At 38.6% G+C, this 16,418-nt stretch overlaps 1 protein-coding gene across 2 annotated transcripts in view; it reads right to left on the reverse strand.

Annotated features, from left to right (window-relative positions):
* ITGAV (integrin subunit alpha V) overlaps nucleotides 1-16,418 on the reverse strand; it is a 104,832-nt gene that overhangs the window by 68,689 nt on the left and 19,725 nt on the right. The gene's annotated exons all lie outside the window — the stretch shown is intronic.

The raw sequence follows: 16,418 nt of genomic DNA on the forward strand, positions 1-16,418 counted from the left end.
CCTGTTGATGGGAATATAAATTGATACAGCCACTATGGAAGACGGTATGGAGATTCCTTAAAAAACTAGGAATAAAACCACCATATGACCTAGCAATCCCACTACTAGGCATATACCCTGAGGAAATAAAAATGGAAAAAGACACATGTTTCCCATTGTTCACTCCAGCACTCTTTATTACAATAGCTAGAACATGGAAGCAACCTAGATGGCCATCAACAGATGAATGGATAAAGAAGTTGTGGTACATATACACAATGGAATATTACTCAACCATAATAAGGAATGCATCTGAGTCAGTTCTGATGAGGTGGATGAACCGAGAATCTATTATACAGAGTGAAGTAAGTCAGAAAGAGAAAGATAAATATCGTATTCTAGCGCACATATACAGAATCTAGAAAAATGGTACTGAAGAATTTATTTACAGGGCAACAATGAAGAAACAGACAGAGAGAATGGACTTATGGACATGGGGAGAGGGGAAGTAGGGTGAGATGTATGGAAAGAGTAACATGGAAACTTACATTACCATATGTAAAATAGATAGCCAACAGGAATGTGCTGTATGACTCAGGAAACTCAAACAGGGGCTCTGTATCAACCTAGAGGGGTGGGATGGGGAGGGAGATGGGAGGGAGGTTCAGAAGGGAGGGGATATATGTGTACCTATGGCTGATTCATGTTGAGGTTTGACAGAAAACAACAAAATTCTGTAAAGCAATTATCCTTCAATAAAAAAAAATAAATTAAAAGGTTAAAAAAAACATTCTATTATTCTATATAAATGTATGTACTTTTTTCCATGTCACAACATGTCAATAAAAGTATACCTATAGCACCATTTTCATTGTTATGTAATTTACAACTGCACAGCAGTTTATTTAATCCACCTCCTGCATCTCCTTTAGTTTCATGTTCAGTAACATTTTTTTTTGATTTAAGAGACTTACATATTCTCTCAAAGTCACATCCACTTCCTCTTGAATTTCAAGAAGCTCAGCATAAGCTAACTGAGCATGACCTCATTCCTAAGTGAAGATAATTCCTAAATGAAGGTTCCTAATCCTTCTGGAATATGGAAAGTAATATAGAATATTATTCTAATGGATAAATTTTTATTCAGTTTCCCAGATAAACTTATTCTTATATGTAAGAGTTCCCTTACTCTGAGCCTCTAGTCCCTTATACAAACTCCACTCATTCTCACCTGTAGGCCTTTTTACCCAAGGCCCTCTGACCTGGAATACCTTATTCCTTCCATGCTTGATCCAAACCCTAACTGAAAATTCAGTTGCAACCGTCCGTGACTCTAACACATGATGAAATGGTAGTCTTCCCTGAAGGAAATATCTGACACACAAAGCCCAGTCATGGGGACAAGTAATTACAGTGGAGGGATGGCAGAGGAGTGGAAAGAGCACTGGGAAAAGGGTGGCAGTGTACAGGGGAGGGGTATGCTTTCTGGGTCAAGAGAAAACCCTATGCAAAGAAAGAGAGCAATGGGTATTCCTGAATTTTTAGAGACTCGTGAGTTGTTCACTGTAACTAGAGAAAAGGGTCTCTAGGTGGTCAAGAGCTTTCACACAATGCTAAGAATGGGCTGAATGGCATTTTTCAATTGCCCTCTGTGCTATGCAATTTTTCTTCAATTATACTCCTGAAAGATGGAAGAGGAGTTTCCTCCGTAAAATGATACCAATTCTCTTCCTACTACTTTGAAAAACTGCCTCCATATATATATTTTTCCCTAAACAAATGGACTTTTCTCTAAATTTGTAAGTGGTAGCATAGGACACTGCAATGACTGTTAAGTAATATGTGCTTCTCATTGCTACCATGTTCTGTGTCCTATTTTTTTTTTTTTTTTAAAAAGCTCCTATAGCACCCCTACCATTATGATTATGGATATCTGCTTTTGTGGACACCAGGTTAAGCTTAAGCTAAAAAATGTCCAAGAAAATAAGTATTACATATACTTCAATTTTATTTTTATCATCAAGTATTATGGTACACAAAAATCCACAGTTCTTTCCAATATGGCAAGCAATTTGCCCACAGGATTTTTTAAAAGTAAGAAACACCATTCAAAGGTAAAAAAGCATCAGGCAATATGGCTTTTTTCGTTGTTTTTTTTAATTAAAAAGCACATTTGAAAACCCCTGCTGCTGCTAAGTCGCTTCAGTCGTGTCCGACTCTGTGCGACCCCATAGACGGAAGCCCACCAGGCTCCCCCATCCCTGGGATTCTCCAGGCAAGAACACTGGAGTGGGTCGCCATTTCCTTCTCCAATGCATGAAAGTGAAAAGTGAAAGGGAAGTCGCTCAGTCGTGTCCGACTCTTAGTGACGCCATGGACTACAGCCTACCAGGCTTCTCCATCCATGGGATTTTCCAGTCCGGAGCTTATTTAAAACTTAGATATGCCCCCAAGACAATAATTACATCTTAAGGCATCAAGTTATCAACTGTGTTTTCAATCACATTACCGCACAAAAGAAGTCAAATATATTTGGCTATAATGTATCAGCATGCATTAACATCTAAAACTTAAGTCAACAGTTTTCCAAAAAATATGTATTAATACCACCCACTGCTTTGAATGGCTGCAGCTTCAACAGGTTCACAATCTCAAATTACCATTTCTTTAAGAAGTTTGCTCAATGGGAAGTTCTTCTTTACCAATCAGAACTTTTTTTTCAGAGACCAAGTCTTAAAATACCCAATTCAGTCTCAGGCAGAAGTTTAACTCAGATGCAGTGTGAATAGAATTGGGTGGAGAGAAAGAAAAGGAAAGCCTGCTCTCCAAACACACGGACAAGAAATTCATTCATGACCTGGCTGAAACTGGCAGCTAACCCAGGGTGCATGAGGGAAGTAAATATTTTGAGTCATGGCCTTGAGACACCATTTCGAGTGATGCCGGAACTCCCCAGGCTGCTTGGACCATGCCACCAACCTTGAAAGGGAAATCTAATACAGACAAACTGCAGAAATTCCAGTGCTGGAGGAAATGCTACCTCAGGCAACAGTCAAAAAAGAACAACGATTTCTGTCCACAGTTCTGTAAAACCCCTTGGAATATTAGCTCTCATCTCCCAAGTAAATTAAAAGGAAAAAGAAAATCTCATGCAATGGCAAAAGTGAGAAGAAACTGCCCCATATTATTTAAATTAAGACTCTATACTGTCACTTTCAAAAATGCATAGAGGAAAATGTTGCTAGAGAGTCCTCAAGTTAATTAGCAAGTACATCCCCTGAGACTTGAAAATTTACTATTTTGGTTGGCTTTTGACCTTGCCATTGCACTTTATCAGACTTCCACGATTGAGGACTTCAGCACAGAAGCACACTGAACACCACAAACTATCATAGCTTTAGAGTTGGCCTGCTGATTATAGTAACCAACACTTTTTTTTTTCTCATTTCCTCCAAGTGTTTGAAAAGATACTGTTCAACTTTCAGGAGAATCAGAATTATTTTTAAGACAAAGTCACCTTATCACCCTGAAACTACATTTTGTTTCTTCTTTTCATGCCTAAAGAATCTCCTTGGGAACAATAAGATTATGTCACCTTTTCTGAAAAGGCCAAAGGCAAGAATGCCAAAGCATTAGAAAAGCAAACCAATGAAGTCCTATTTGGAAGTTATCTGTGTATTTAGTCATTTAGTTTCCATTACTTTACAAATAATGACATGATGTGGGTCCTCAGAGAGTTTACATTTTGCCCTTAAAAAGTGGCTATTAAAACAATATAATGTACAGCATGGTGACTTTATTACAGTTAATAGTAACATACTGCATACTTGAAAGTTGCTAAAAGGGTAAATCTCAAAAGTTCTTACTACAAGAAAAAAATATTTTGTAACTGTATATGATAAATTAATTAGACTTATTACAGTCAACATTTTGCAATATACACAAAATCAAATCATTATATTGTACACCTGAAACTAATATGTCAATTATACCTCAATTAAAAACAATAATGCCACTTCATATTCACCATTTAATGAGACAATTTGGAATCTTCCTTAAGCAGCTTTTTACCTCAAACATCACTTTTGTTCAGTCATGTTTCCTGTAACAAATCTGCCTGAAAGAAAAATCTCCCAATATGGCTTGCTTATTTATGTGAAAATTAACAGGACAGAGAAAGAAATCTCTTTGATCATTCAGTTAAATAAATAAATCATGGGCAATTCCGACATCTAAATGCATGGAGTATAACAGTTAAATGAGACAGATAAGATCCCTGCTTTCAAGGGAGAGAAATAATAACCAATTACGTAAGATATTTTCAGACAGTTACAAATACTATAAAAGAAATATGAAAGAAAATGAAGTAATCAGACAGCTGCTGACTGACTATGTAAGTAAGATAATACTACTGGGAAATAATGTATTTTATTGATTCAGAGTTGCAAATATTCAGATATCAACATCTTTGAAATATGAATATGTATTACAGTCAATGGTGACATAATCATAATTAGCACTTTTTAGTAGTACCTAATGAGCACATTTTAATATCAATGGGGGTGCAAATGGGCAGTGACTGATAATGAACATGACGTTTCTTTATAAAGGGTGATAGAAATGCTCTGGAATTCAATTTTAATAATATCTGCAAAATGCTATAAATATGTAAAATTATATCTCAATATTGTTCCTAAAAAATGACAAACGTCGCAGAAAAGTAGCTGCCACACAATAGAAATGTATATATGTAATAAAGACTTTTCAAAATCAACAAAAAAACAGATGTATCAGTAGGGAAACAAACCAAGACTATAAATAGGCAATACAAAAAAAAAAAAGAAAGAGCTAATAAACATATTAGCTTAACCTAATATGACTTAACCTCAGTAGAAATCAGAAATGCAAATTGTTGTTGTTGTTCAGTCGCCAAGTCATGTCCAACTCTTTGCCACCCCATGGACTGCAGCAGGTCAGGCTTCCCTGTCCCTCACCATCTCCCGGAGGTTGCCCAAGTTTATGTCCATTGAATCAGTGATGCCATCCAACCATCTCATCCTCTGTCACCCTCTTCTCCTCCTGCTTTCAATCTTAACCAGCATCAGAGTCATTTCCAATGAGTCAGCTGTTCACATCAGTGGCCAAAGTACTGGAGCTTCAGCATCATTCCTTCCAAAGAGTATTCAGGGTTGATTTCCTTTAAGATTGACTTGTCTGATCTCCTTGCTTTTCAAGGGACTCTCAAGAGTCTTCTTCAGCACCACCATTTGAAAGCATCAATTTTTCAGCACTCTGCCTTATTTATGGTCCAGCTCTCACATCCATACATGACTACTGGAACGATCATAGCCTTGACTATGCGGACCTTTGTCAGCGAAGTGATGCCTTTGCTTTTTTAACACGCTGTCTAGGTTTGTCATAGCTTTCCTGCCAAGAAGCAACTGTCTTCTAATTTCATGGCTGCAGTCACCATCCACAGTGATTTTAGAGCCCAAGAAGAGGAAATCTGTCACTGTTTCCACCTTTTCCCCTTCTATTTGCCATGAAGTGATGGGACCAGATGCCATGATCTTAGTTTTTTTAACACTGAGTTTTAAGCTGGCTTTTTCACTCTCCTCCTTCACCCTCATTCCCTGGTGGCTCAGAGGGTAAAGTGTCTGCCTGCAATGCAGGAAACACAGGGTTCGATTCCTGGGTTGGGAAGATCCCCTGGAGAAGGAAATAGCAACCCACTCCAGTATTCTCGCCTGGAAAATCCCGTGGATGGAGAAGCCTGGTAGGCTACAGCCCATGGGGTCGCAAAGAGTCGGACACGACTGAGCGACTTCACTCTTCACTCTTCTTAAGCTGGCTTTTTCACTCTCCTCCTTCACCCTCAAGAGTCTCTTTAATTCCTCTTTGCTTTCTTCCATACTACTTTAGAGAAGTATCATCTACATATCTGAGGTGGTTGATATTTCTCCTGGCAATCTTGATTGCAGCTTGTAACTCATCCAGCCCAGCATTTCTCACGGTGTGCTCTGTGTATAAGTTAAATAAACAGGGTGACAGTAAACAGTCTTATACTCCTTTCTCAATCCTGAACCAATCAGTTGTTGCATACAGGGTTCTAACTTTCGGTTCTTGACCTGCATACAGGTTTCTCAGGAGACAGGTATTCCCATCTCTTTAAGAGTTTTCCACAGTTTGCTATGATCCACAGTCAAAGGCTTTAGCACAGTCAATGAAACAGAGGTAGATATTTTTCTGGAATTCCTTTGCTTTCTCTATGATCCAGCGAATGTTGGCAATTTGATCTCTGCTTCCTCTGCCTTTTCTAAACCCAGCTTAAACATCTGGACATTCTCAGTTTATGCAATGTTGAAGCCTAGCTTGGAGGGTTTTCAGCAAAGCCTTACTAGCATGAGAGATGAGTGCAATTGTCTGGTGGTTTGAACATTCTTTAGTACTGCCCTTCTTGGGAACTGGGATGAAGATTGGCCTTTTCTAGTCCTGTGGCCACTGCTGGGTTTTCCAAATTTGCTGACATATTGAGTGCAACACTTTAGTAGCATCATCTTTCAGGATTTTAAATAGCTCTGCTAGAATTCCATCACCTCCACTAGCTTTACTGGTAGCAGTGCTTCCTAAGGCCCACTTGACTTCACACTCCACAATGTCTGGCTCTGAGTCAGAGACCACACCATCGTGGTTATCTGGGTCATTAAGGATGTTTTTTGTATAGTCCTTCTGTGTATTCTTACCATCTCTTCTTGATCTCTTCTGCTTCTATAAGGTCTTTCCCATTTCTGTTTTTATTGTGCCCATCTTCGGATGAAATATTCCTTTGATATTTCAAATTTTCTTGAAGAGATCTCCAGTCTTACCCTTTCTGTTGTTTTCCTCTATTTCTTTGCATTGTTCATTGAAGAAGGCCTTCTTATCTCTCCTTACTATCCTCTGCATTTAGTTGGGTGTGTGCTGTGCTAAGTTGCTTCAGTCACGTCCAACTCTCTGTGACTCTATGGATATGTAGCTTGCCAGGCTCCTCTGTTCATGAGATTCTCCAGGCAAGAACACTAGAGTGGGTTGCAATGCCCATCTCCAGGAGATCTCCCCAACTCAGGGATTGAACCCAAGTCTCTTAAGTCCCCTTTACTGGCAGGTGAGTTCTTTACCACTGTTGCCACCTGGGAAGTTGAGTGTGCCTTTCCCTTTCTCCCTTGCTTTTCACTTCTCTTCTTTCCTCAGCTATTTGTAAAGTGTCCTCAGACAACCACTTGGCCTTCCTGCGTTTTTCTTTGGGATGGTTTTGTTTGCTGCCATCTCACTAGAAAAGTGAGAAAAGCCTTACCCTCTCTAGAAGCTAACCTCACTTAACCTCTTTTCATGAGAAAAGACTTAACCTCCCTAGAAACAAGAAATGCAAATTAAAACAATTTGCTTCATTTGCCAGACTAAGAAAGATTACATCAAGTTTGGTTTAGAGATAAGTTTTATGAATGTTTTCCTACTTCACAAATAAGTATCAAGTATGTGTTAAAGGGAGTTTCCCTGGTGGCTCCCTGGTAAAGAACCCGTCTGCCAAGCAGGAAACACGGATTCAATCCCTGGTTCAGGAAAGTCCTCCTGCAGAAGGAAATGGCAACACACTCCAGTTTTCTTGCCTGGTAAATCCCATGGACAGAGGAGCCTGGCAGGCTAGAGTCCATGGGGTCACAAAAGAGTTGGACACGACTTAGCAACTAAATAACAACAACATGTTAAAAACACACATCCCTCTGATTTCCAATTTAACCCTAAATAATAATTTAAAAGAACAAAAACATAAAAAACAAGGTACATACACAAACATGTTATACACACACAACCAAACATATCCTATAACTACTGATTTCCTCGGTGGTAGGATTTGGGAGATTTTTCTTTTCTTTTTGCCCTTTGGAGTTTTCTCATTTTTTAAGTCAATGAATATGTATTGTTTGTATGTTTTAAAAAGTGAAAAAAAAAGTGTGGGTATATATTCAAAAACCTTCACATACAAAAGCTGTTAGGAGCTTATATATCCCCTTTTAATTAACTTCAGGTTTACATTTTTGTCTTCCACACATAAGAGTTTAGCTCATGAAATTCAAGAACATTTAGGTTGAACAAGCTCTCCTAGCAATTTTTATAAGCATTATTCTTCATATAGTCAGTAAACATTATATTTCCTAGTACTCAAACTACTGGAGTAGAACGTTGTGAAAAATAATTCATTAAAAAAAAACAAAATTCCAGATATTACTGATGACCAAAATGGAGGTTAATAAACTTCTCTGACTAAGAAAACACAGTTTCTTAATATAAGAAACTCTGGAAGACAATATGCAATGGTTATACTTTAGTATTAGTGAAAGAATGATTTGCTTTATAAACTTTAAAGTGTCTTTAAATATCTCTAAAAGCGTAATTGTACTGACTTTAAAATGAAAAGAGATAAAGATCTTTAAATCCAGTGTTTGGGGCCACAGACTACTGAAAAACCAATCACTTGTGAATGTAAAAATAAATCATAGTCTATGAACATGAGCAAGTGTTACTAATTTACACAGAGCTATCCAAGAATATCTTTTATATATATTAGGTACAGCTGTTTTTCAAAAGCAAACAAGAAGTGTCAGAAAAGTAGAGCTAGAAGAAAATATAAAGCTCATTTCACCCGGGATGGGTATTTATTTACTGACTGATTTATTACCATCACAGGGAACAGAGAATCAAAATCTCCCTCTCCTTCCATGAGCAATTCTGATGTTTCTGATGGAGCCAGCACAAAGAATACAGGCCCTTTGAAAACACCCAGTGCTCTATCAATGCTGGTTTGTTTCCTCCTAGAGATGAGAAGGAAATGATCCTGAAAGCGTCTAACATTTTAAAACAAAAACTCTTTACCAAAGATCAAAAAAACAAAAGTCACCGTTAAGTCTTAAAATAATGGGGACGAGTCAGGTCCAAACGGGCTGGGAAGAGGATGGTCTTTAAAGGACTACACATGCTCAGCTTCAGTAAAATATTTAAAGTGTTAAAATACCAACTAACTGCATGAGTAGTAGTCAACTAGTAATAAAAGAACTGGACTCATTGATTCCTAGGTTGTCTGCCAGTTCTTCAATTGTGTAATTCTCTACTGGGGAACAATAGAGTACATTAGGAGAAACAGTTTCATTAAAAAACAACACATGTGAATAAACACAGACACGCTAAACAAAAAGTGAAAACACACATATGTGTAATTCTTTAGTATAAATTTATTTTGTATTAACAAGGGAAGGGAGACTATTTTCTCTGTGTTTTTTAACTTGCTAATTTGCAGGACTACTGCACCTGAACAGGTATCTTGACACCACTCAGAGACAGAAAATCCACCAGGAGGACAAAGGCAAACTTAGGTGGTTTTTGAGTCAGCCTGATTGTTTTAATTGCAGTGAGCTGGCAACTGTATGACGCAGAAGCCAGAGAGCAGCTCAGTTTTCTATTTTCTATTCAATACAAAGCACAGTAATTTTCAGAAAATACTCCACAGCATTTTTCTTGACTGGAAAATTGGCATAGCCAGGGTCTGCCCACAGTCTACACAGCCAAGCCCTTCTGGGAACAGGTGGTAAGTGTTCCAGCAAGTCACTTGGGTGGAGGGCAATGACCTAATGACCTTCTCTAGGACAGACATTGTTGGTGAGAGGTGCCAGCAATTCACTGAATGTGGGACATAAATGTAGGTGCTTCTCCTTTTATAAGAGAGATGTATTTAACAAATCATGCAGGCAAGTCCACATTCCTAAACAGAGACTTCAACGGTGCCAGGTGCTACATGTTCTCCTCTGTCAGTGCTCATCATCTGTTTAACTTCTGAGAAAAGATTTACTATTAAGAAAACTGGGCAATGGTCAATCTGTCAGTAACATCTGCTTCCTGAAAAAGGAAAGCATGTTGCAAGAAGATATTCCTAAATGTTATCATAACAGGTTACAACACAGACCAAGGATATCCAGTTATCTTACTTTTATCCCTTTTCCATAATCATTCACTTCCCCACAGCTGCAGTATGAGCATGATGTCAACTATCCTTTCTTCATTTGTATCCTTCTTCATCATTTATGAAGAAGAAGGATGAAGACATTCTTCACAGACATTATCTCATTTGATCCACATACAAGTTTGAGGCGTAGGTCTTATGCTTATTTGACAATTGGGAAAATTTAAGGCTGGCAAACTTGAATCACTTGCCCGAGGTCACATCTAGTGTCAGGACATGGATTTGAGCCTTCACCTTCTAGTTTGCATTCCCCATAACAAGAGAGCCAAAGCAAAAACAAGGAGAGAGAAAACAAGGCCGACTTATACAATCATGGTTGTGCCCTTAAAGTAGCTTTTGTATGGGTGTGCATGCGTGCTCAGATGCTTCAGTCGTGTCCAACTCATTGCAACCCTATGGACTGTAGCCCGCCTGGCTCCTCAGCCCATGGGATTCGACAGGCAAGAATACTGGAGTGCATTGCCATGTCTGGATCTTCCCAACTCAGAGATCAAATCTATGTCTCCTGCATTCCAGGCCGATTGCTTACCACTGAGCCACCAGGGAAGCCTCTAACCAATATCAAACAAAATATTTAAAAGGGCTCTGTGACAACAGAATAATCCCCACTACCCCCACCTCGCCACCAAAGACGTTCAAATCCTCATCCCTGGAAACTTCACACCAGGTGAAATGTCACACCTGGATATAGGACATTACATAAAGGAACCTAGCAGGTGTGATTCAGTTAAGGGCCTTGCAATGGAAAGTTACTCAGGATTATCTCAGTAGGCCTGATGTAGTCACAGCAGGGCGAAGAAGGCAATGGCACCCCACTCCTGTGCTCTTGCCTGGAAAATCCCATGGGTGGAGAAGCCTGGTAGGCTGCAGTCCACGGGGTCTCTAGGAGACAGGCACAACTGAGCGACTTCACTTTCACTTTTCACTTTCATGCATTGGAGAAGGAAATGGCAAACCACTCCAGTGTTCTTGCCTGGAGAATCCCAGGGACAGAGGAGCCTAGTGGGCTGCCGTCTATGGGGTCGCACAGAGTCGGGCACGACTGAAGTGACTTAGCAGCAGCAGCAGTCACAGCAGGGAGAGCGGAGAGTCAGTATCAGTGATGTGGCCTGAGAAAGACTCAACCAGTCAATCCTGGCTTTTAAAACAGCGGAAGAGGCTACAAGCCAGGGAAGATGAGTGGCCTCTTCAAGTTAGAAAAGGCCTGAAAATGGCTTCTTCCTTGGAGCCCCCAAGAGCAATGCAGCACTGCAGACACCTTGATTTGGGCCCAATGAGACATCTGACCTTCAAAACTGAAGATAATAAATTTGGGTTGTTTTTAAGCCTCCAAATGTATTTATAGTAACTTGTGATAAAAAGAATAAGAAATTAATCAGGCATGAAGACAAAACTGAGATAACAGACTAACCCTATCTTGCTACATAAATATTCTTGATAATGTTTTGCATACCAACATAACACAATTTTAGAATACTTTTACTTCTTAAAATACACAGATCATTAGTCCTTACACTAAAGTAGACTTGCTCAAGTTCTACTTTTCCACATCTGTGTGCTGTGTGCTGTCGTGTCCAACTCCTTGCGACCCCATGGACTATATAGCCCACCAGGCTCCTCTGTCCATGGGACTCTCCAGGCAAGAATACAAGTGGGTTGCCATCTACATTCAGATAAATTGTGTTTTCTACATAACAATCATTTTGTTGTTTTAGAAATAGGGGAATAAGAGATAACGAACTACTGTGTATAAATAAACAAGCTCCAAGGGTATATTGTAGAGCACAGAAAATATAGGCACTATTTTATAATAACTATAAATGGAGTATAATCTTTAAAAATTGTGAATCACCGTGTTGTACACCTGAAATGTATAAAATATTGTATATCAATTATATCTCAAAAATTTTTTTTAAAAGTCATGTTAGTAGAAAACAAACAAATCATACCCCAAAATGGCCTTTTAAATTTCCGTAATTCAACCCATGTCTCAAAGTTCAGATTATTCTATCAATTTAGGGAAAAATCAGTTTCCAACCATTATGCAAACCTTGGTTAAAACCTACCAATTTTGCTGAGTCACTAGATGAAGGGGCTTAAAAACCTAAGTGGGGAAAAATAAAAATAAAAAAAATAAAAATCTAAGTGGGTAACTACCATTTCAAAGTGGCTGAAATCACTGAACAGGTGTGTAAAATAAGACACGAGGTTTTCCTTCTTACATACTAGTTGTGGTTTTATTTACATATTACATCAAGGAAATCAGCAGGAAAAAGAAAAATAAAGACAACAAATCACACAAAAGGACACAACTAGAAACATAATAAAGTTTATGTTTAGAAGTTAACAAAAAAAAAAACCAAAACAAAAAAGACAAGCAAAAGTCAAAAGCTTAAAAGTTTAGGAACTAAGTTTCACAAATCCATGAAATAAAGAAAGTTTCGACTGAGGTTTTCTTTTGTTCCTGCAGGATCAGTAATGCACAAATATCATTCAAAAATCAAAGCAGTAAATCAGCTTACCATCTCAGACTGAATTTTCTACTAAATTAAACTTTTCATCACAGAACCCTAAATTTTCCTTGTTTAAAAGACACGTCTACAGTATTTTGGAGCTATCCATATAATATTCATTATTTCATGTAACCTGTATAATTCTACCAAAAATAATGACTAAGAAAATTAATAGAATGGGTACTGAAAATGTTACTTTCTCTGTAAAGTTCACATCAAATCTACTTAGCATGGCAAAGAACCAAGAGCTCTACCCACTGGGTTCTAGATCCTTTTATTTTTCATACAATGCTCTATGTGTGTTAGGCTCGATGGTGAATTTATTTGGTTAGACTGCTGGCTTGAAGTATCTTTTTAAAGTTCATTTAGATCCTCCCTCCATTTACTTCCAGCTTAATTTCTCAACATGCCCTCAGACACTCTCACCTTATGCATATAAATCTTATAGAAAAATGTACACATGCAGGTCACATAGAATTATTTGATTTTCCTTCAAAAACACTTTTACTAATCTATGCATATTTTGTTTCCTCTGCCCTGGAACTCTCTCTTGCCTCTGGTGAATTCTACCTTATCTTTTATTAGCTACCTAAAATATCAGCAACTGATCTGGGAAGCCTTTCTCTGCAGAGTTAAGACTTTCTGGGTCTGCCTCGTTTATTTCAGTATAAATCTACTTGTGTCTACTGCTCAGACATAAAGTGACATAAATTTAGACTGGTCTTCCAACCATAATTTTTAAAATCTTTCTTCCTCTTCCACTACCAAAAATCATGCCCTGGGATAAGGAAAAAAGCACACTGCAAGTATTCATCTTTCCTCTTTAAGAGCTAAGAAACTAAGTGTTAGGCTATTCTAATACCAAACTCCAGATTTTCTTTCTTAGCTACTGCTACATGTCTTAATGCATGTGACAAGTCACACTAAAATGGCCTACAAAGTTATACACTGTTTAATATCTAGGTATATCTTTGGTAAAGAAAAAATAAAATTGGTTCATGAATTATTGATCAGTAATAAACACACAATGAACCTGCGCAAACTCCGGAGATAGTGGAGGACAGGGAAGCCTGGCGTGCTACAGCCAATGGGGTTACAAAGAGCTGGACATGACTTAGCAACTGGACAACAACCACAGATACACACTGGATTTGTAAAGGATGTTTTCTTACTATGACCTTGTTTTCCAACCCAAAAGAGAAAAAGGTACTCTCTTACCGCTATTCTTTTTCTTCGTTTGGAAAACCGTAAGTTTTAGTTCTCTAAACAAGCTCATAATCTATCATTTCTTAGCTGTGCCAGGTAAGACAGACTTTCTGACATAGGCATAGGCATATTTCTTAGACTCAGTCAGACACTACCATAAAAGCTTTGAATCTCTAGCAAGTGATGCAAAAAGCCAGAGATGGGTAAGAAATTATTCTCATGGTGTTGTCCCATAGCCAGTAACAGCAAGCCCAACAGCAATAAAACCCTACACTACTAGTTCCTCTGTTAGCTTCTCTTACGCATTATTCAGAAAACTATCGAGTTACCAATATTCCGCCAATAAATTCCTATGCAGCAAAATTTAGCCAAAGTCAGTTTTTATTGCTTTACATGAAGAACCCAACACCTGCAGGCAATAAATACACACACACACACAGCCTACCATATGCCAAGCACGTCTCTATTTACTAGCACGCGATGGTGAGCACAAACAAATTTGTCTGGAGAATTTACAGTCTAGTCTGGAAAACAAACACATCGTAAGACAACCAGAATGAAAAGAAAAGAAGTGTAAATTTTAGCTAAATAAGGAAAAAGAGCTGTACCTACTGCGTTGACAGCCTGCATAGCAGAAGCTGATCTAAAAGGAAGACAAAGGGAATGGGAAAGGACATTGATAATACACTATTCAACACCAAGTATTTGTAGTATCTCCAAAAAGCACCTTACTGTAAAAAACTTTATTGTGATTCTGGAACTAGCTGATGTTTGTTCTTATTACAAGAAGGGATAAGTCACTATTCTGTTTTTAAAGAGACAGCCCAAGAAATAAATGAGCCTAAAAAGTAAGTACTTCATACGGTTACAAACTTCAAATGTTGATACAACTATCAGGAGGGATTCTCAGGACTCAATTTAATGGTCAGGCTCACAAAACCACCAGAGGCCACACTCAGCACCAGTCTATTTCGAGGCTTTAGAACAGAACCGGACATACCTCCCTAAGAGAGTCCTCACATGAGCTTTCCTGTGCGGCAGTACACGCAGCTGTCCAGAGCACTTCTCTTTGCCTCACCAGGACACAGCTCAGACATGAACGAGATCTGGCGGATGAAGCTGCTACCAGTGTGTCCGGTCTCATGGCCCCTGGGAATGGTATCCCCTATAAAAACCCCACAGCCAGCACTTTCAGAGTTCCCACAAAGGACATGCCAGTTATGAGAGTCAATGCACTCAGGGAATGCTAACGCTATGGCTTCCCCATCAGGTACTAATAGTCTATAGTTTCTCCTAAACTAAATTCAATTTACCAACCAGGGGCCATTCTTAGCAAAGCAACGATATCTATTTACTTAGCCACTCAGGACCCAATAAAATAGAACAAGAAACTTAACAGGAACTCGGGTTGGCATGCAGAGTAGGAAAGCGTTTTAATAACCATTTTCCAAAAGCTGACTACTGATAATTTTACTTAGTTTTAATATCCCTACATGTATTATTCAGTTAGGCTGCATTATGCTAAAGTAACAAGCATCCCGAATATCTATTAGGCAAAAATAACAAAAAATTATTCTATATACATACATTGTGGGTCAGTAAGAGCCTAAGCTTCACATCATCCTCACTCAGGAACCTACACTGAGGGAGCCTCTATCATTTAAACTATCACCACTCACTGCGGCATCTGGCAAGAGGAGGAGCAGAACAATGTCCCAACTCCTAAACCCTTCCACCTACACTGCTGCTCATGTTTCATTGGCTAGCAAAAGTCACAGGGGCTTACCTAATTAAGGGGCATTCCTAGAAGTTTTAGAAATATGATACTAATCACTAGTTGTAATATCTACTATATATCACCTAAGAGCTAATGTAAATAAAACAATTTTATAAATTCAACAGCACAGTAATTTTATAAATTGAACCATTCAACATGACAGTAATCCAAGTCTATGCCCCAATCACTAATGTTGAAGAAGCTGAAGTTGACCAGTTCACTGTGGCTCAGATCATGAGCTTCTTATTGCAAAATTCAGGCTTAAACTGAAGGAAGTAGTGGAAAACCACTAGGCCATTCAGGCATGACCTAAATCAAAAATCCCTTAAGATTATACAGTAGAGGTGATGAATAGATTCAAGGGATTAGATCTGGTAGACAGAGTGCCTGAAGAACTATGGACAGAGGTTCGTAACACTGTACAAGAGGCAGTGACCAAAACATCCCAAAGAAAAAGAAATGCAAGAAGGCAAAATGGTCCCAAATTGGGAAAGGACTACAACAAGGCTATATACTGTCACCTTGCTTATCCAACTTTTATGCAGAGTACATAATGCGAAATGCCAGGCTGGATGAAACAGAAGCTGGAAGCCAGACTGCTGGGAAAAATATCAACAACCTCAGATATGCAGATGATACCGCTCTAATGGCAGAAAGTGAAGAGGAACTAAAGAGGGTGAAAGAGGAGAGCGAAAAGCTGGCTTAAAACTCAACATTCAAAAAATTACGATAACGGCATCCAGTCCCATCACTTCATGGCATATAGAAGGGGAAAAAGTGGAAGCAGTGGCTGACTTTATTTTCCTGGGTTCCAAAATCACTGCGGATGGTGACTGCAGCCATGAAATTAAAAGACACTTACTCCTTGAAAGGAAAGCTATGATAAACGTAC

Source organism: Bubalus kerabau, chromosome 3, assembly GCF_029407905.1.
Source record: "Bubalus kerabau isolate K-KA32 ecotype Philippines breed swamp buffalo chromosome 3, PCC_UOA_SB_1v2, whole genome shotgun sequence".
Lineage (NCBI taxonomy): Eukaryota > Metazoa > Chordata > Mammalia > Artiodactyla > Bovidae > Bubalus > Bubalus kerabau.